This window comes from Mustela putorius, unplaced genomic scaffold (genome assembly GCF_011764305.1).
Source record: "Mustela putorius furo isolate JIRA1106 unplaced genomic scaffold, ASM1176430v1.1 tig00003858_pilon_pilon_pilon, whole genome shotgun sequence".
Taxonomy (NCBI): domain Eukaryota; kingdom Metazoa; phylum Chordata; class Mammalia; order Carnivora; family Mustelidae; genus Mustela; species Mustela putorius.
Window position 1 is genome coordinate 38,863,498 of NW_025422010.1, and position 20,956 is coordinate 38,884,453.

At 40.9% G+C, this 20,956-nt stretch overlaps 1 long non-coding RNA gene across 1 annotated transcript in view; it reads left to right on the plus strand.

Annotated features, from left to right (window-relative positions):
• Window positions 1-1,144: 1,144 nt before the first annotated feature.
• Window positions 1,145-20,956, plus strand: part of LOC106005747 — a 247,672-nt gene continuing 227,860 nt past the window's right edge. The window contains exons 1-2 of the long non-coding RNA XR_001179340.2: window positions 1,145-1,363; window positions 10,269-10,394. This is a non-coding gene — a long non-coding RNA (uncharacterized LOC106005747). The remainder of the gene's footprint in view (window positions 1,364-10,268; window positions 10,395-20,956) is intronic.

A 20,956-nucleotide genomic window follows, 5' to 3' on the forward strand; every position in this document is an offset into this window, starting at 1 on the left:
ATCTCTTTCTTTTCTCAGAACCAAGGGTAATACCTCAGCAGTTATTAATAAGCTATTGTTGCCGCTTTAAACAAAGAACCTAAAATGTTTATTATTGCAGTGTATCTTTTTATGTGTGCCAAACTCCAAAGCCTAGTTTTATTTGTAAGGTTCCCCAACAGAGTGGTTGCTATAGATATAGCGAAAGCCCAAAGGGCAGCATGCTGAGCCTTTGGAAAAACAGTTCCTTTTCCAAAAGCAAGGGGTAGATATTAAGACTTAAAGGGAGTTGATTCTTAGGATAAAGTCATAGCTAATATAAAGGTTTCAGAATAAAATCTAAGATTTCAGGGAAATCTAGGGACCAATTATGTGATGTTCAAAAGAAACTGTGAATATGAGTGAGCCTTAGTTTTTACCCTATGCTTAAGGCAAATATGTGCAAATCATGCTGCTTAATGTTGGGGAATAAAGACTACATTTGTTTCTTCTTGTGATAATGATAATGAAAGAGGATAATGAAATGAAGATGAAAGCTGGGGTTCTAGGCACCTGAGTTAAAAAACTTCAAACTCAGGTGCTAGAACCCCAGGTGCCTATAATTACAGTTCAGAAATAACCACAGGGATGGAATTTGACCTTGGTCTCATCCTGTTTCAGAAAGAAAAGGACCAGATCCTATGTGAAGGGTTTCTCATGACCTTTTCTCAGAATCTACCTCTCCTGTCTGAATTTCAAGGTAAAGTTTGTTTATGTACCAGCCTTCAAGACAGCCAGTTAGTATCTCAAATGGAGTTTTCCATCCTGGGAAGGCCAGGTGTACAAGCCCTCCTTATCTTTCATCAGCTCGAAGACAAAAATGTCTTACGAATATAAGATTTGTAAAAATTTAACCTCTCAGTAATGTGTAAAGAAAAAAAAAAAAGAAAGGAGGAAACAGTGTGGCAGAGGGGAGGCCAAGCAGAACCAGAATGACCACAGGAAGCATATCTTCCAATGGTTCTCGCTGGGGCCCCTGAGATGGGTTGTCTTCATGAGAAGCAAATTCGCCAATGGGAAAACAATCTGATCCTCATGTAACATTTGAGCATTGAAGGAGAACGGGATGCTAATGAAAGCAATCCAAGGGGAGGCACTTCAAAAGCAAATCTCCTTTATTTGCTGACTGAACCCACTTTAGTGCTCAGTTGCTGATAGAGAATAAGGAAGGACTGAGTGAACGAGGCTAGCGAAGACCCGGACACACATATGTCCTCCCCATCAACTGCCTTCTTTATCTTGACCACCTGAGAAGGATCCCAAATCCTGATTCAGATTTGTTTCTTTGGTGACATTGGCTACTCTTCTCAAAACCACCATTTCAAGGCTCAAGAGAAACTGCAGGGTAAAGTATCACTCTTTCTCTAACTTTGTGCCCTCTTGCTGACATTTGGAAATTTGTTTCTACCTGTTCATGGAGAAAATTATTGTCTTCTAAGTTTCTTTTGCTTTTCCTCCCCATCCACCAAAAAACATAACATTGTGTGTGTGTATGCACATACAATCATTTTCCTATTATTAAAAGATTTGAGGTGCTTGTTAGCCAATATAGATGATTTGAAAACTTTCCGAGGATGGGATCCTACTTGTGATGGCATGGAATGATATAGCTGTTATTTCTCATAGAGCATCTCCCAATTAGTTTACTTTCAACCCCCCTCCACGCCTCCAACTCCAACCCCAATTTAGATTACAGTGTTAAAAAGAGCATCATAAAATGTAGCCTTGTACAAGGAGATGATCTAATTATTCAGACTTGCTGTACCAGCCTAATAAATTATGCAGTTTTGCCTGCAGTATTTCACCTGAGAGAATGAGTGTGTCAAACACTATAGCACATGAATTCTCCAGCCAGCCTGTGGAGATGCCAGAGCAGTGAGTGTTTAGTGCCACGATCTGAACGTTGCTTTTACAGAGCTTGAAGAGTGAATGTTAATAATTCATATTTTGGGGAGGGGTTGGGTTGAGAATGTACATTACCCTGAAGGGGCTTGTATGCACATAGAATATACTATATGTGATAATTGTTGTATATTTAATAATGTTCAAACAAAGGGTATGCTCTCATCTAATTATGTGTATATTATTCTATAGTGGTAATGAAAAAGCTAAAGGGAATCCCTCAAGAGTTCAAACAAGTTTATTTGAGACGGGTGAAAATCAGCCTCTTGAGTCTCCTTTTAGTAGATGAGCACACATTCACAGATCTATCTGTGCACATGGGAGAGAGTCCAAAATCTGTTTAACTATTCAGGCTCAAGAAATGGCTGTTAAATGGAACCCTTCTAGTCCAGGCTCACCATGGTATGATTATAGAGCTGGAGTATGTGGTTCCCTGTTGACTGTGAACAGTCTGACTGGTCTATGGAGAGCTGGAGTTTGATGACCTCTGATAACATTGTGTGGGAGGGCTTATAGATTCTATGTAAGGGTGGGTTTAAAGAGAATGGTGATAAGCTGGTGTTCTCATTTTTGTTTTATCAATAACACTCTTGAGAATAAAGTGGATCTTACACATTTATTATGGCTAAAAACGCCATGCTAATTGGCCTTGGCAATAAAAGAAATACAGTTAACAAATCATTGTCTTATATTCACGTTAACTAATATCAAGGGAAATTTTACTGGATGTGTAAACCATACTTTTATATCAGGTAGTCATATTCAATCAATGAATTTTTATAAATTAAAAACAATTTCCAATTTTTAAACCTCTTTTTGAGGTTAAAAAAAAATAAAAGCCCTTTCCAGGTAAAGTACCTACCTAATTGGTTGCCAAAAATACCGCCCTGTCTTATATTCCATTATATAAATGTTGCATGAAGAGAGAATGCCATGAGGTGAGGAAAAATGGGAAGTAAGGGTACTTTGCTAGAGGAGATACCTGTCTTTGGTAGCAGCTCTCTCCATTTTGCTCAGAATACCTAGATAGGAGATGTCAGTTGTAGCCTTGACCATGATAATGGAGCTAGTTGTGAGCTGGGATCTACCACTTGGTTCTGAGCATGGGAACCACTATACCAAGATCCCTTCCTCCAGCATCCCGGCATCCCAACAGCAGTGAGATCCTGGAGCTTCCCCCAGCAGCACTTGTCATCAAGCAGCATAGATGACCAGTGATGAGCATTATCGTTTAGCTGCTGATGGATGATATCCTCAAACCAGCAGGCTAAAGGTGGCTTAGGTGTATCATGCATACACACTGCATGGACTTTGAGCCAGTGAATGTGAAGGACAAGCTGGAATGTTCTTTCATCAATTACCTGACAAAGGATCTTTAATGACTTCATGCAGTATGTCCCGAATCATTTTATTATGGTCAACTCTAAATTATCTGGATGGAAGGGGCAGACATAGCCGGACATCAGCAGTTATTGAACAGAACTATATAGTGAGGACCACTGGGGGTTAAACACAGAAGTAAGAAAAGGGTTATTGCCTTTGTGGTGCTTATGAACCCTTGATAGAAAAAAGAGATTGAGTAAGTAAAGTTCAAAGACCTAAGACTTGAGACTTCACTGCATGCACTGAAGCTAAAATCTGATCACTAGAAAGCCAATGCAGTGAGTTTAGAGATCTTTTCAGTCTTTCACATATTAAAAACATAAAAATCCTTTGGACCATGGAATATGTCAGAGAGCAAGGCCTTACAGAGTGGATTCCTGGCTGAACCCCTTCTGGAATCCAGTCATTCTTTATTTCACATATGTCAAGTGAACACTTCACATATGTGAATCCCTGGGATCTCGACAAAGGAATCTGTTACAGAGGCCTCTGCTCCAGTGCAAGAAGTCAGGAGCATGGGAAAGAGAGGGGGCTTTCCTAGGGCTTTCCTTTCCCCTTTCCTAGGGGAAGAAGGCAGATCACAGGTTCTGATTTGGAGTTCTGCTTAAAGCAGAAGGGTCTCTATTAGAGCATGAGGTGAAAGAGGACATGGAGAGGCTGCTGGGGCCAGAAAAGGAGTAAAGGGTATTGTTTCACCTGCCCATATGAGATAGTGGTCATTTAGAACAGAATTGATCTTTAAAAAAAAGATTTTGTTTGAGAAAGAAAGAACGAATGAGAGCGCAAGCAGGGAAGAGGGGCATAGAAAGAGGGAGATTCCCCGCTGAGGAGGGACACACGCGGGCTGGGCTCAGTCCTAGGACCCTGGAATCATGATGTGAGTAGAAGGCAGATGCTTAACTGTCTGAGCCATGCAGGCACCCCCAGAATTGATCTTTATATTGACATTTAGAGGACAACTTTTCTAAAAGACCAGATGGGGATTCAATGAAATTTTGACCTTACCTCCCAAATATCCCATGTAGCTCTTGTGTAGTTCATGGTAGCCCCTGGAGAACACACTTTCCTGAGGGGCTGTATGAGGTGAGGGCATTTGATTAGGAAAATACACACACACACACATTTAATTTGAAAAGGGTCTTGTCTTTAATCCAAGGCTAGCCTTAACGTGCAATAAGTTGTAAACAATTTTATTACATTTCATTCCAGCTCAAAAATTCTATGATTATATTTACATAGGACTTTCTTGTTTATAATTTAGTGCCTATGGCAATATACTTACTGTTTCCTAGGGGGTATTACTTTCCTTGACCTCCTATTTTTAAGGAAGGCTGAAATACTACACTTTAAAGACAAATGTCATCTGAGCACTTGAGGACCATAAACAGCTGCTGTGCAGGTGCTGGTTTGGGGAGTTGTGTGACTCAGGCCTTGTGAAGGGCAGGGTGGGGGGGAGGCTTGCACATACATTGAGCTAAGGATACCCAGAGGATGCTGAGTGGATTCATTATCAGATCAATAATCTGCAAACTGTGAATATGCAGGAAACCAGAGTCTCTTGGCTTTTCAGTCCATTGTGAAAATCAGGGTCTTTACGTGGACTCTGAGAGTGTTCTGGTCCAGTGAGCCAGTAATTCCCATCCTATCATCAAAAGTGTATCACCCCTGTAGGCTGCAGAATGCCTGAGGGATGCTCTTCAGTAACCAAATGTCTTGCATAGTAGATTACGCATTAGCTTTATAGTCTGCCCTGGGACCTAATTGGTAAATAACACACAGTTAGGTACCTCTTACCTACATTTAACAAGAGCCTGTCTGAAGGCCCTGGAGAAAATGGTGAGGCTTTCCAAGTGTTTCCTGTAGACTCAGGCAGGAGAGAAGTAAAATATAGTCGCTCTGGTCATGTGGCATTTTCTGATATGAGTATTTCTAGACTCTCGCCGGAAGAAAGGAAGAGATGAAGGGATGGAGGAGAGAAGAGGAAAGGGGGAGGGAAGGAAAGAAAGAAAAGAAGGAAGAAAGAAAAATAAACCTGACTGTGTGTGTGTGTGTGTGTGTGTGTGTGTGTGTAATTGAAAGTCCAAGTTTGAAAGTTCAGCGTATTTCGTTGGGTTACTAATGGCAAAAGTCTTCAAACAGTAAAAAGAAGAATTTTTGTTAAGAATTTAACTCTGCTAAATGTAAATATGAACAGAGTTGGAGCTAGAACACGGATCCATCATACAGACATAAAGGAATTTCGCTTTTCATGGTAGAAATTATTCTGGGGCGGTTGGAAATACCTCCACTACTAACTAAAACAGACAAACAAATAAACCTGGAGATGCCCAGAATGTTTCCTTAGCAGTAACTAACATTTGCAGAGCCCCTTATAATTTACAAGGCATTTGACAGCAATTACCACAGTTAATTCCCACAATAACCCTGTGAGTTTAAATATTAGACTTCCTGTTTTACAGCCAAGGTAAGTGCTGCCCAGGGAGGTTAAGTCACTTTTCCCAAGGTCACTCAGGAGTCATCCATAAAGCCAAAACCCAAAGCCAGATCTTTTGACTATCGATTGTCCTTCTGTCTCAACCTCTCTGCCTTCATATTCATTGATCCCTCTGCAAATAGTTACTTTATAAAGTAGAGAAGGAACTACTTGCAGCATGTCCTTGACACAACCCCATGGGCACCTTTTCTTAAAACCAACACAAAAACTGGGGCTCAGAGGTCTAAAATTTCAGTGATTTTTTTTTTTTAAGACAGAACTGAAATATATGTTGTTTCTTTTCCCTCAAAATTGCAATTCTTTTAGGTATTTCTAACTTCTTTAATAGTAAACCTTTATCAACACAGTTAAGCTTAAAAATAACACCACATGAGTTGCTGAGTGTCAGGTCATTAAATGTGAATGTGCTTGTGGACATTAATTTTTGAGAGTTGTAGATGAAGGTGAGGGCAGTGGGGTGGACAGCCAGAGTTGTTCCAGCATCCTTGGTCTAAGACATGGGGCCAGGTCTTGTGGGGGGAGAGGTGCTGAGCAGGTAACCACCTCTGCTCTCAGAGAAGCCTGCAATTTATTGACAGACACACGTACACGTGTGGGCAGAGGGGAGATCACAAAGGTGTGGGGAATGAGAAATGGCTTGTGCCCTGTGTAGGAATCAGAGAGTGAGTTGGTGGATTAAACCAAAGGACTCATCTCAGAAAGCAGTGCAGAGATTGGAATGCCGGACTGAGAAGTCAGGTTTTCTACCGAGCATAGTGGAGTGTCGCAGATAGAGGGTGAGGAAGGCATAGTGCAAGTGTATTTAGGGAAGACAGATGTAATAGGAACACAGAGAATTCATCAGACGGGAGAAGTTGGGGGCTGGAAAGACCTGCTACGAAGATACGGTGTTATTCTGAGGAGAGATAATATACACATAGGAATACCAATAAAAGGCAATTATTATAATTACTATTTATACTATGGTTACCAATAAGAAGCATTTCCAGAATTTTTCTGAATTGCTTTGAGAAATACTAGTGCCTCTGGATAATAACAGGTATTAAAAAAAAAAAAACCTGCACAAAGTGTACAGAATTTATGGGTAAAATGAGTTTTAAAAATTAAAGCAGGACTTATGAGAGACTTTCATGTGCATAATATACATTTTACATTCTGAAAAGATGATAGAGAGTATCCCACAGTTCTCAAACACCTCCGACTAATTAGGATCCTCCTTTCTTTCCCCAGCAAGCTATGTTCCAGTATTTGTGGAAATGCCTTGAATTAAAGATTATTTTTGACCGGGAGGTGAAAAACCTAAATTCTCGTTCAGTTATAGACTAATGGTGTGACCCTGGACATCTGTGGGCCTCAATTTCCTCACTCATCTTGCTAACCTAGTTTGGGGTTTAGAAAGATAAATGGGGACCACATGGTAAGAGTTGAAACAGTCACTCCTTGAACAAGGACTGTCGTTGAAGGGCATGTCCTCCTTTTGTGGCCGTAACTAATTAGTGGCCGCCATGCCCTGCGCTCCTGTTCCAGTTTGCTGTAGTCCTCTGATAGGTCAGAAAACTACCTGCTGAAGACAAGGTTAAGCTTTGGGTTTCTCCCTTAATTTAAAAAACGTATGTATCTCACATGGTTATGTAAGCATGAATGTGTCGGAATGATGTAGAAAAAGGAACCTCAGGGGAGTCAGATGTCTTCCCTTCCATGACTGCATGTCTCCCCTCCTCGAGTATCCATGGAGGTAATATCTGATGGCCATATCTCATGGCTTCTTAAGCCCAAGGGAAGGATGCTGTGCTTTTATGCTAAGATCTAGAATCAACAAAACAAACATCCAGGAGAAAATGAGTATTTCAGACCCCAAGATCATAGTTAATATCACTCTCTACATATGGCATTATCTCAGCCTGCGTACAGATAAAAATAGCTTTATTGAAAGAAATAACAATCCAAGGGTGGTAACTCCTTTGAAGACAGCAAAGGGGAACACTATTGTGCACCTACTGTGCGTGAGTTACTGAAGCAGACATCTTGTATGTGTAATGTGGTAGACCACAGATGGCTTTGCTTTCAGCTAGTCCTTGGTTTGACTTTTAGCTCTGCTAACTACTGTCTGTGTGACTAGCCAAATTACCTAAATTCCCTGAGCCTCCTATTTCTCATCTGTAGTATGACCACCTGCTTTATGGGATTACATGGAGTATAAAGTGATAGTAAACGTGAGAAATAGTGCTCTGCATATAGTAATGCCCAGTAACTGTTAGCCTTTATTATTGCTATTAATGTATTACCAACTAAGTTCCCACATTCCCCAACACAAAGGAAAGACACAAAGACTGAGGCCTGATATGACAAAAATCTACTTAGGAAAATTACCAAATGGAATTTTACTTTTGAAGGTAACTGAGAATATTTTCCTTTCTTCCCCTCTGCCTGGGTCATGATTTCTCCTTCCAGATACTATTAATTAGAGATCAGAAATACCAGAGAAATCATCTATTCCTTTTTTTCCTCTAGAAGGAGCTTCCACATCTTCCATCTGGTTTTAGAGTGCCAAAGTTAACCTTTACCACGCAGCCAAGTAGTCCATTTGTAAATAGCACAACCGAAATATTTTCCATGTGCCCAGAGTACAAGTTGACAACATGCTTCTTGCCTTTCTCCTGCTTTTCAAGCCCACGATCTCAACCAGGAGCTCAGTTCTCATGATATTCTTCTTTAGCCTACAGAAAAGGTAGCCAATCTTAGGCAAAAAAAGGAAAATTACACAAAGCCTAGGATGAAGAATGGCATAATTTTCAGGGTGCAGGGCATATATTTAACATTCCATGTTGTTTCAGAAGGTGTTTTGTACCTTTGGAAGAAGTTCTGACACTTAAAAAAAAAAAACCAAGAACTAGAAATTGTCATTTTGATCCTTTATCTCTGCTGTAAGTCCACCTTCTTCCTCTTCTCATTGCCCTCTTCTTAACTTTTCTCTCCTCAGTCTCCTTCCCTTCCTTCAGCTCTCCCTCCTCTGCTTCCTCTTCTTTTTTCTTCTTCCAGTCCTCATAGCTACCGTTGTCAACTTTTATTCATTGTTGACTTTTTAACTACTATTTGCCTGACACTGCGCTAAATGCTCAATATGCAGTACATTTCTTAATCTGTCTCACAGAAACGTAATTTATAGAACAACATGCTTTCTGGATATGAAAAAAGCCGTTGAAAGTCTTGTGCCCAAAGGCTATACAAGTCTTCGATGGCAGTGGACTACAGTGGACTGGGTTGAGTTAAGGTGTGCTCTAACCACCTCAGTGGAAATGGCTTTTCCTACAACAGAAAGAGGCAGTGTTGATGGAATTAATATTGTCACCTTGAGGCTAATTATTTTGTGGCAAATAGTGAATGCATTCCATTATGTATGCATGTGGATTTGATATATCCGCTTTAAAATAAGCTTAATATTCTTTTAAGTGACTCATTTTAATTGGTTCACATCTTCATTCTTATGTATTTTCCTATGATGGGGCTCTACAGTAATTATTTTGGGGTAAAAAGGGGGAAAACGGAATGTGGTATTTGTTTTTTAAAAATTTTTATATAGATACTTTTGTAATCCAACATAGTCAAACTTTTGCATATATATTATTGTAATTTTGTGTAATGCACATGTATTGTTTGTGCAGACATACCACAAGCCATATTCCCTGGAGTTAATTTGCACATTGCAAGAATCTATTGTAAGTCTATGTGATGCGAAGCATGACTGTATTATGGTTTTGAAGACTGCATTAAAGTTTTGAAGCTAAGCAGACGTGGACTTTAATCCAGTCCCTGCAGTTTTTCAGCTGTGTAACCTTGAGCAAGTTCCTTAATCTATATGAAGTTCATGAACTTTCCTCCTTGGCAAATGTGGAGGTAATAATATCCACATTTTACAGCTATTGTCACATTTAAATGAGAAAATACATTGAAAGGCTTGGTGCACAGTTCATGTTCAACAGAAGCTAGTCCTCTTTCTCCAACATGTTTTCCATTTATTGTAATAATACTCCCCAATCTATATCTATACACATATCCATCCTTATTTATATAACCTAATATATTTCTTTGTATGTAGGTATTCATACACACATATTTATATCCACGTATGAAATCGTACTCATAAGAACATAAACATGTGCCATCCCAGGTATACCTTCAATATAAGATCAAACCTAAGGGGGTATGAAATACCAACGCATACTCACTTTAATCCATATGGCATTCCATATAGGGCCTTGCCTACAGAGGTGTGAAAGCATTCTATCCCTTGTCTCTGTCTTAGCTGCAGTACCCATGGGTGCCACAGATGTATCCTAGCGCCATCTAGTGGGGATTCCTACTTTCTGCCCCACAGTGCCAACCATTGCTCCAACTCCCCATTTTGCCCGCTACCCCCATCATCCTGAAAAAAACAACCATCCTAAATGAGCTCCTCTGTATTTTTATTTAGGCTCTTTCCAGTTTTCTTCCTGGGTGTTTCAGGATATGAGAACATCCCATTGAAATATTTCCACCTCCATCTACAAAGAAAAGACTTGGAACACCTCTGTCCACTGTCAACTAGACTTGAATGACCGTGAGTACCTGGATTGTTTCTAAGGCCATGTCTTCAGGATCTAGAAAGAAAGCTCTGTATCTTATAATGAAAGCTTCCTGCATTCACTAAATATAGGAATACATTATACATGTATAATTCTTTCTTTATTTCAATAAGAACTTTGGCTCACAGAAAGATACCTCAGGCCAATTATTTCAAAGAGATGAAATGGTTTTGGTCTTCCTTTGGCTGTGAAGGAAGCCAAGTTGGCTATAGAAATTGTTACTGCTACATACTGATTAACCCATGGAATTCAGTCCTCATTTCCCTTAGCTAGTGTATTTAATGCACAAAAGTAATTAATAATAGTGAGGAAAAACCAGGCCAATTTTAGAGCTGTGTCTATATAGACAATTAATTTTACAAGTTCTTTAACCCATTCAGATTTTTAAAGGTGACTAAAATACATGGTAATGGATGAGGTGAGGAGTAAATACATTCATTCAAATCTTGTTGGCTGGTTAATTAAGCCAAAGAACTAGTAAATGCTATTAAAAATCAGTCAAATCATTATCAATGTTCCATTGAAGTGACCGGTTAAATTAGCCTTGTTCCAGTTGTCCATAAAACAACGAAGCATATGCACTCTGGGGGTAGAATATCAATTTCTGCCCCCCACCTGCTTTTCCCTTCCTCGCACCTTGTTCCAGATCTCTGCCCAGAGCCCAGGGACTTTTGGGTTGCCTGATTAATCTTTACTACTAGATTAGTTAGACCAGCGTTGGCACTGAGTATGTTACATATATATATTCAATAACAAAGTAGAGACCCTTTTGCCTAAGAGTCCCCCACCATCGGGATAAGAATCAACAAAAATTCAGAAAAAGAATAAACAAAGTAACAGAGAAAGGTAAGATGAGGTTCACTGCAGGAACAGATTTGGCCCAAACTTTCTGCTCCTAATAAGCCAATTCTTGTGGAAGAAGACAAGAGGTAAGTGGATTGATTTGCTCTCCTTGTGTATGTAAATTAGGGCTGTATCAATTTACTCAACCTGACTCATACATAAGAACCTAACTCATTTGAAAGGTTGGGTTTGATTGGGCAAAGGTCGAATGCCCAGGTTTGCTTTCCTGCTCCTTTTGTTTTAGGGGCAAGTGACACTCATTCGAAGTATCCTGTGAGACATTAACACCTCAGTCCCTGGGCTGGGGAGATAGAGAAGGGAGGAAATGAAAACGCCATGTTTTCTTTATGCTCCAAATTCCTTATTTACAAACTTCTTCATCAAGGGACTCTGACTGTTTCTCCATTTATGGCCTCTCAGTTCCGCTGCCTTTGTTGTAATGTTACATTTTGTATCTAATATTTCTTGCTACTATTTAGAAATCACTGTGACTACATTGGTCTTTATCGATAATTTTATGTAGTATAATCCATCACCATGTTGGATGTTGGGCCAGGGAGAAGGGCATTACTTTGTCTTTCACTTGGAGCTCAGACAGCTCTTTCATATTGATTTCTTGGCTTGCGTGTTCGTTAGATGATGATTTGCACTTTTCCTGTATTGTGTTTATCCAGATTATGTTTCAGATACATCTACAACACATCATCATTAACAACAAACATTTATTGAACTCTTACGGGCTGTGGATCAGGCTCCAGGCTAGGTACTAGGGATAATAAGAGGAATTTAATGTGATCCCTACCCTGGAGGATTTTATTATCTATTGGACCATGTTTGTTTAAGGGGGGAAAAAAAAAGGTACCTAACAGCTTATGCCCAGTGAGTGCTAAAAGCAATAAATGCTCTTTGAGTTCAGAGAAAGGAGTGGTTGGTGATGGCTAAACTGGTCAGGGAAGGCTTTATGAATGAGATGAAATTTGAGTGTTTTCTTTTTTAAAGGATGAGAAGGATATTTTTTATGAGATACTGAATATAGTGAGTTTCTGAATACCACTGTGCCAGGTTTAAAAAAAAAAAAAAAAACTACGCCTGTATCTTTAAACTACAATTGCCTCTTTAATTATTTATGAGCTTTAGACAGAGAATCAATATTCACCTGCTTTCCACACTGCTTTTTGCAGAGTTCTGTTGTTAATAGCTTTGCACACCTCATCATGCACACCAAGGAAAAGCCAGCCAGTCTGTTAACTTTCTCATTAAGACTTCCCTGGCCTTGTTGCCAACTTTTAAGATTGTCTTTGCTTTGTCTAAAATTTGCCCTAGTTTCTCTCCTACTGAAAAGTTCAATTAGAAGAATGTATATTCAGGGACTTCTTAAAGCCAAGTGAATTTTAAGGTAGAAGAATAAGAAAGAAAGAAAGAAAAGAAAACAATTCTCAGGAGTGTTGCCTCACTGAATCTTCAGGAGGATGCAAGTTTGACCCTGGAGAGGATATTAGTTCCCCAAGGGAAATATCCATTTATGAGAAGTTTCAGGGTTTTTTTCTCTGTAAGAGAGAGAGATGTTCAAATATTTTTGAGGATTGAAAACTTTGCTTATTACTTTTGTGGGACTTTACTGGTCCAGATAGATATTTACCTCAGCTTATTGACAGAAACCTTGGCAGGAAGACTGTCTGTGGCCAGCGGTATTAATATTCCAAGGACTAAACCCTGTGACTTTCCGAATGCCAGTTCTTTTTCCAGAACTCTCTCTGTGATTTCTCTTATGTTATTTTTTTTTAAAATCACTCTGTTTTATAATTTATCTTGACTTTGGTGGAACGAGAGGCAGGGAAGAAATGAAATCCATATTTTTTTCCTTTCATTTCTTCATACAGTACATTTTAGGGGCACCTATTGGATATACAGCATAAAGCATTCCACAGATCTCCAGGACAGGGCAGTCTACTTGCTGTGTTAACCATGTGAAAAGGGATTATCATTTACATACTCTAACCTAAATGGGTCAAAATATAAAAGAATACATTTCCTTTCATACCTGTTCTTCTCAGTCCTACCCATCTTGGCAGGGTGGATTTAAATTTTCCCATTAAAAGTGATTCAATCTTTTTCATTGTAAAATAGTTTCTTAGGTGTAATTGGGTCTATTTGGGAAAAATATTTAGTGAATTTAAGCTATAAATGCTCTATCAGGGATATTTCCCCTTTCAAGAGAAGCACCTCTCTGTCTCTTCCCAAGAGGGAAGGATGCGTGCAGGGAAAGCTGACACACCCTCTGGGAGTGAGGAGGACTTTCCTACACACTGTCTTCCCTGCTGTCCACAGGGTGAGGTTAGTCTGCTCTGGGCCCTGAACACTTCGTGCTGGTAGCTTCCCACATGGAGAATCTTACCTGCTTTTTTTGTGGGTATTGTGCTGTTGCTCTCACCATCAAAAGGGACAGTCATCAAATATATTCGTGTTGGAGAGGTCCCTGAATTTTTTTTTTCTTTCTCATCTAATCCAGTGTTATAGGACCTAGGTAACGCTCTGTCTGCTCCTGCCCCCTAGGGAGGCATCTAGGAACTCAAGTTTTGCCCATGAAACCTGAAATCAGAGCTCTCTTTCTCAAACTCTAAGCCATCTTTGGTGCAGAGGGACAGAATAGCAGCCTGGGTGTTCTAGAAGGCCTCGGTCTGCAGAGTCTGATGTTTTGGTGAACTATCTTCCTACCTTTGGTCAAGACCCAAGAAAGTCCAAGCCTTTGATTCTCAGAGAATCTGATGATATTCTTACCATGGGTGCATACACAAAAGTATCCTCTTTCTTGCCCACAAATGCTTTCTCCTCATCTTATCTGGTAGAAACTTACGTGTTATCTCCATTCTCTGTACTGTGAGTTAGGGTAAAGTTCCATCATGGAGTTTTCCAGGCTTGGCTTCTGACCTGAAAAGAGGAACTTACAAAATTTAGAAAATCCTTTTTCTCCACAACTGACATTTAAAACTTTATTACACTATGGACTCAAAACACCATTTTCTTCTGTTCCCTTGCATTCCTATTTTAACAATTTTAATCATCCCCGAAGCAATGATGCCTCTAGCCAAATAGGAAGAACATATGAAAATGCATAAAAATATATATCAGCCATGTTGCAAATGTCTACATAAAACCATTGAGAGAAAAAGGGCAAGGTTTTGAATGGTTACCAGAGTCTGATCACAGGAAGAGTTCAAAAGTTGGACCACAGTGGGTTAGAACAATGACCAGTGGCTTCTGAGAGGCAGTGGATCTGAATCTGGATCTAGATCTCAGTGCTGGGAGAATGAGGGTAGGTATGAAGAACAGGAAATGGATCAGTCAGACTCGCTGTCCTCTTTCCTATATTCCCAGAGTTCTCTTAGCAGTGTGTCTTGACTCCAGGTTTCTCATGGATGAGTCTTACTGTGAGACTATAAATTACTTGAGAACAAGGATAAAAGACTGAGACTGAGACTGAGACTGAGAACATCAGAGCCCTGAGCTGAGTGGATTGTTACACACAGACAACTAAATTCTCCTCTGTTTGGGCACAAAGGCACTTAGATTCATAGTCAGAGAACTCATTTGTTATTTATTTTAAAAATTCTTTAGCTCAACTCAAGAATGTGTCTTGTGTCCACATAAAGCCTACTGAAAGATAGATGTGGTAAATAATTTTAATATTTTTTTGTCTGCATTTTCGTGGAAGACCTAGCAATGCTGTTTAAATAAATGTATTTATTTAAATAAATAAATACATAATGTTTTATTTAAACAAAGGTTGTTTAAGATCACACCCTTATTTTTGTATAGTCTTTCAATAAGTGCAACAAAAATATGTAAAGGCAGTTATTTGTTGCAAGCATGTTCACCACAAAGAACTGAGTTTTAACCATGGTTTTCACATGTGGTACAGTCTGCCGAGGACAAGAGGAGGTGAAAGGTGGAAAGAGATTATCAAAGCCGTGGATAAAATATTAAGGGAACTACATGAGACTCATGGGGAAAGATGCATCTGGAAGAGCAAAGTGAACTTTAAAAAAAAAAAAATTCCATTTTCTGTTTTCACACCTGAAAACCTCAAATACCAGTTACTGAAGACTTTTTGTAGCTTAATAAATTTCTCATTGTTTATTTGTAGCCTCTGTTTGCTGAATTTTCCTGAGTAAACACCTTTAGTTTACTCTTAAACAAGCGAGGGGTTTATTGACGTGTGGGGTGGCAGGAAAATACGTTCAGAAGCTTTTTTTTTTTTTTTTTTTTTGGTGAAAGCATCTCCGCAATGGAATGAAGCGAGCAGGCAGCAAGCAGTACGTGAGGACTGTAGCAGGGAAAACAACCAACAAACACCATCAAGTGTAAATAGACCATAAAGCTTTTGAAGGTTTAAGAAGTAGTCCCCAAGGCTGACGCTCGTAGAAGGTTGACATTGAATGTAAGCTCAGTGGTAGATGTTCTGTAGGAACCTAAGCTACTGTGGTCAGGCTACGCTGTTTTGTGATGACTTGTAGGCATGCAGCAGATATTTGGTGAATGAATGGTGGCCTAACCTAGAATTCAGGCATTATTAGATGAAATGAAAGAGTGATGTTGATGTTGACCAAGTAAAGTTATTCTTAACAGAGCTAAGAAAAGCCTCTTCCTGGGAGTAAGCAAGTAGCTGATTTAGAAGTTGGAAAAATGCCGCAGGGGGGGAAAAGAATTCATCCAATCGTGTTTAAAAGCAAGCCACCTGATCTTAGTTGAATGGCCACCTTCACTGGCAGGACTAGGGGTTAGGGATTCAGCATATGAATTTGGGAAGAGGCACATCAGTCTGTAATATGGCTATTTGATCAAATCATCTAACTGGCAGGTTGAGAGCTGCACTGGAACATGAGGGATCAGACACGGCCATTTCTTCTAAATGTTGTCTTCACTCTTCTTTCTCAGTCGGCTTCACCATTCCAGAATGACTTCTCCAGTAAGAAAGAACCATGACCTCCAGTCCCTCTGACCTCTCATCTTTAGTCTATTATTTGAGGGGAAAGTAAGTGCCCTCTTCGCAGCTTAAGCTTGAAATATCCTGGAGAGAGCCTCTGCTTAGTTTATTTTGCATCAAGGAGTCTTCTGTGGACCAAGCAGTGTGGCCACAACACTGAGACTCTTTGATTGGTCCAGGTTCATCTGGTGCCCACTATCTGGTCAGTCACTGCATCCAGGGAGGCAGGGTCTTATCAAGATGGCAGCCCACATCTAGAACATATTTTAGGAATCAACAGGAGGAAAGGAGGTGTTCTCCCTAAGAACTAGGGCAGCACTTGGTGGGAATACCCCAGTCTTGGGAGGGCTGGTGAAGACTTCACATAGGACTTAAAAATAAGTCCTAAGGAGGGAGAAGTCTAGCCAAGTGGAGCGAGGCCTGGGGAAGATGGGCAAAGCCTTGTGTGGGAGCTCTGTGGGGACAGTAAGTATTTCAGCAGGGTAGAATGGAATGTAGAAGTTGAGACTAGAGAGTGATGTCTTCAAAATAACAGAGTTCAGAAGACCCACAGTGGATCAAAAGTGAGCATACATTTTTGACTGTGTTTCCAATTAAACAACAAAGGTCAAATCTTCCATTAAGATAAAAGTATAAAAGGGAAAATGGAGAAGGTGGGAGGCATAATTTGGTTTGCGTTCTCTCTTATAAAGCTTAACACTTCCCATAGCCTGAGTAGAGAAATGCTAGCCTGGGCTCTGATATTAACTGTGACTCTGGCCCAGGAACATCTCCTCTTTGTTCTGTTTATTTATTTATTTCAAATGAAAGCATTTGTCTTATGGCCCTGCCAGGTCATTTGGTTGCTACTTATCTTTCTGTCCAACAAGTATGTAGCTTGAAAACTGGTTATCAGCTCCATCTGGCCTCCGTACTGACCTTGGTTTTGGAATGCAGAGGTCTGTATTTGGCATGGGCCCTGTCCATGAAGAACTGCAGACTGATCATCAAGGCTTAAATGTGAACAATGGAACATTAGTGCAAGGTCACCACACTGAAACTGACATGTGAGAGATATAGACAGTTCTGATTTAAGGGCTCAGGGAAAGGAGGGGGGCATTTGTACTGCAGTGTTGAGAAAAGCTTGATGGAATGATAGAATTTCACCTGGGATGTAAGGATGTTTATGATTGACATAGACAAAAGCAAGGAGTAAGGGCCCGGATATGGGGGTAGGGCACTAGCTAAAGGGGGAGGGGAGAGCAAGAAAGAGGAAGTGGGAATTGATAGATAGAGACACATAAGCCTGCAGAGTTTACAAGCTGCCCTTCTGATTATCACTGCACACGATCTCTTAAATATTCCAGACATTTTTATCCTGTTGTTTGACACTTCTTAAGTCACCTGCTAGGGATCAACCTCCCTAGGAGTTGGGCCTGTTCATGGGAAGCCACCATGTATGGGGCTCGGACAGCAAGTGTATGTCCTAGCATTCATTAATGACACTCAGGTTATGTCACTGAAGAGCCTTTACTTCCCTCTCAGTGCCACGCAGGGCCTCAGCCAACGCACTGAGGCTAATACCATTATGAAGTGCATGCTGGGTTGTCATTTCTACCAACATACTCCTCCTCACCAATAATCATGGCCAATGTGACTGTGTGCCAAGTCGTGCTAAGGCTTTAATAGTTAATATTTCCTTTAATCCTTCTAGTAGCCTTGTGAGGTGGGTTCTATATTATTATCTCCATGTTTCCAAATGAGGATAATAATTGTCAGAGATGTTCACTGACCAGTTGGTGTTACAGAGGTGGGAGCTGATGGAGCTGGGACTTGGACCCTGACCTCTGACCGCAGGGAGCTCACTGGCACTGTGCATGTGGGGTCACAGAGGATGGCCGTTCAGGATGGGAAACAGCCCCGCTCTAGGTGGTAGGAGTTACTTGTCATTACACAGAATGTATAAACCTTCATTAATCAATGTGGGAGCTCTCCTCTGCCTTCTTTGATAGGGTATTCGTTTGGTGTCTATGCTGAGACATAGTCTGGATCCTAGAAGCTTTTAGAGTAGGGTTGGGTGCAAGGAAAAGACAGAATAGTTTGCTAAATAAAATAGGAAGAAGGTATTCCAAGTGTGGTGTTTTCAATGGAACAGGTATGGATTTGGACATTGTGGTGGAAAGATGAGGCAGGGCCACGGGTGGAGGGAGACAGGAGGCACTGAGGAGGAGCATGGGTTTGGATCCAGGTAGAGCTGGGCCCCAACCCAGCCCTCCCAGTCCATGGACAAATCCCAACGTCTCTGAGCCTTAGTCTCCCCATCTGTAAGGTGGTGTTATGAGAATGGTTATGGTGGAAAATTCTTTTAAAAATATATCAAGGGGCACCCGGGTGGCTCGGTGGGTTGGGCCGCTGCTTTTGGCTCAGGTCATGATCTCAGGGTCCTGGGATCGAGTCCCGCATCGGGCTCTCTGCTCGGCAGGGAGCCTGCTTCCCTCTCTCTCTCTCTGCCTGCCTCTCCATCTACTTGTGATTTCTCTCTGTCAAATAAATAAATAAAATCTTTAAAAAAAATATATATATATATATCAAGTTCTGTAGCACTGCTGAACAAAGTAAACTTTCAATAAATAGTAGCTCTATTTTTCAAATTGCTTTTGTGATTGAGGAGTGAAATCCTAGCTAACTCCTCAGGCAGAGTGATAACTCCTACCTGGAAACTTCCACTTACCATCGCATTGATCCAGCCTGTTCTTCATCAGTTCTCCTGTGCAGTTATTTCACCAAAGGACACTTCCTTAACCCCTACCAGGCACCAAGTACTGTGGGGACAAAGACAGAGAAGACGATCCTTCGATAGATATTTTATTTTTTCAATCTATATGTGCAGAAGTCTTGTCTGTCATGTAGAATACAAGAAAAGAAAAAATTACTTTCCTGCCTGCCTGCAACACTTGGGGAAAACCAAACACAGTAAATACTCCTGGTCTTTGCTAATGGATAGTCAGGAAGGAGCCTCAACCTCAGACAGACTCTTATTTCCAGCAGCTTTTTTCTTTTCGTTTGTTTGTTTTGTTTAAAGCTTTTATTTATTTATTTGAGAGAGAGAAGGAGTGCACAAGCAGGGGGTAGGGCAGAGGGAGAGGGAGAAGCAGGCTCCCCGCTGAGCAGGGACCCTGAAGTGAGGCTCAGTGCTAGGACCCCAGGATTATGACCTGAGCCGAAAGCAGACGCTTAACTAACTGAGTCACCCAGGCGCCCCTGAGTTTTCAGTGTGTGTGTGTGTGTGTGTGTGTGTGTGTGTGTGATCAGCCATTCCCTGATTAGGCTTTCATGACCTGTCACCACTAGAAGTTCTTCCATGGGAGGCAGCCACTCTCTTCCCCACTGACCAGTAAGGACACAGACGTACTCTTGAAGTTCCCAGAAGGGTTCAGAAACTAAGTCGGCCCTGAGGTCCAGACAGAAGGTCATGCACTGTGGTCAGAGGCTGAGGCTGGGCTTTGGAAGCTGGCAGACCCCCAAGACTTTGGGCTTTTCTGTGTTGGAGTCAAGCTCCATGGGGCAACTCTGGGGAAACGGAGCCTTTGTGAAATGCTCCTTTGATGAGAAGCATAATATAAATACAAATTGCTATTATGTCAGCTTCTGAGGAGCCACTTCAATCCATTTGGTCACCTTTGATTTTATTCTCCAATTGCTTTCCTTCTTCAAAAAATTTAATAAGAGCATGTTTTCATCTGGCCTCAAGGGAGTAATTTATTTATTTAAAGTAATAATAAAGTTTCAGCATAATCCTCTGTTCCCAAGAGGGAAAGGGACTCTTTGAATGATTTATTTTTCCCATCCTTGAAGTGCCAGGGAGACCAAGTGGCTGCTGTAGTGGTGTCCCGGAGCCCACTGCCATGGCAACAGCCAGAGCGTCTGGGGCCCCTGGGAAGGAGGGGGATGGAAAATGGAGTCATAACTCTCTTCTTTCTCTCCACTGTAAGTTCCTCCTGCAAGGAAACTGAAGGATAAAGGAGAACGAATCCCCAGATCAGTTGTGGGAGCCAAATAGTAACCATGAGAGCTAATAACATCTGAGTCCCACTCAGGCTCCCAAGTGGAGGTCCACGAAGGCAGGTCCAGGCAGATGAGTGGGGTGACTCCTCTGGATTCTCTCTTCTTAGGGCAGAGTCAAATATGGGGCTCTGTGAAGGGGAGGAGTGAGCCCAGCTGTAGGACACAGGAAGAGTTCAGAAATCTCAATGTTCAGCGGGTGCTGAGTGATGGTAGTTGCACCTCTGCTAGGAAAACCAGTGTTATTTGACACTTACCTGACAGTCATATATCAAGTATTTTATATACAGTATCTCACTCAGCATTTATATGAAGTACATACCACTGTGATTCCTATATTATAGATAAGTAAATGAAGCTTCTGGCAATTATGTAATGTGGCCAAGGTCATATGGCTATTCAGTGATAGACCCAGGATTCAAAACTAAGGTTGATTCCACAGCCCAAGTTTGTACCCACTGTGTACATGGCCTTTCAGGTTGGATTGCTTAGGGAAGGCTAATGAGGATGGTTACATCCATTAAGAATACTTTTGATTGCAGGGGCACCTAAGTGGCTCAGTCAGTTAAGTGTCCAACTCTTGATCTCAGCTCAGGTCTTGATTTCAGGGTTGTGAGTTCAAGCCCAGAGTTGGACTCCAGCCTACTTAAAAAAAAAAAAAAAAAGTAA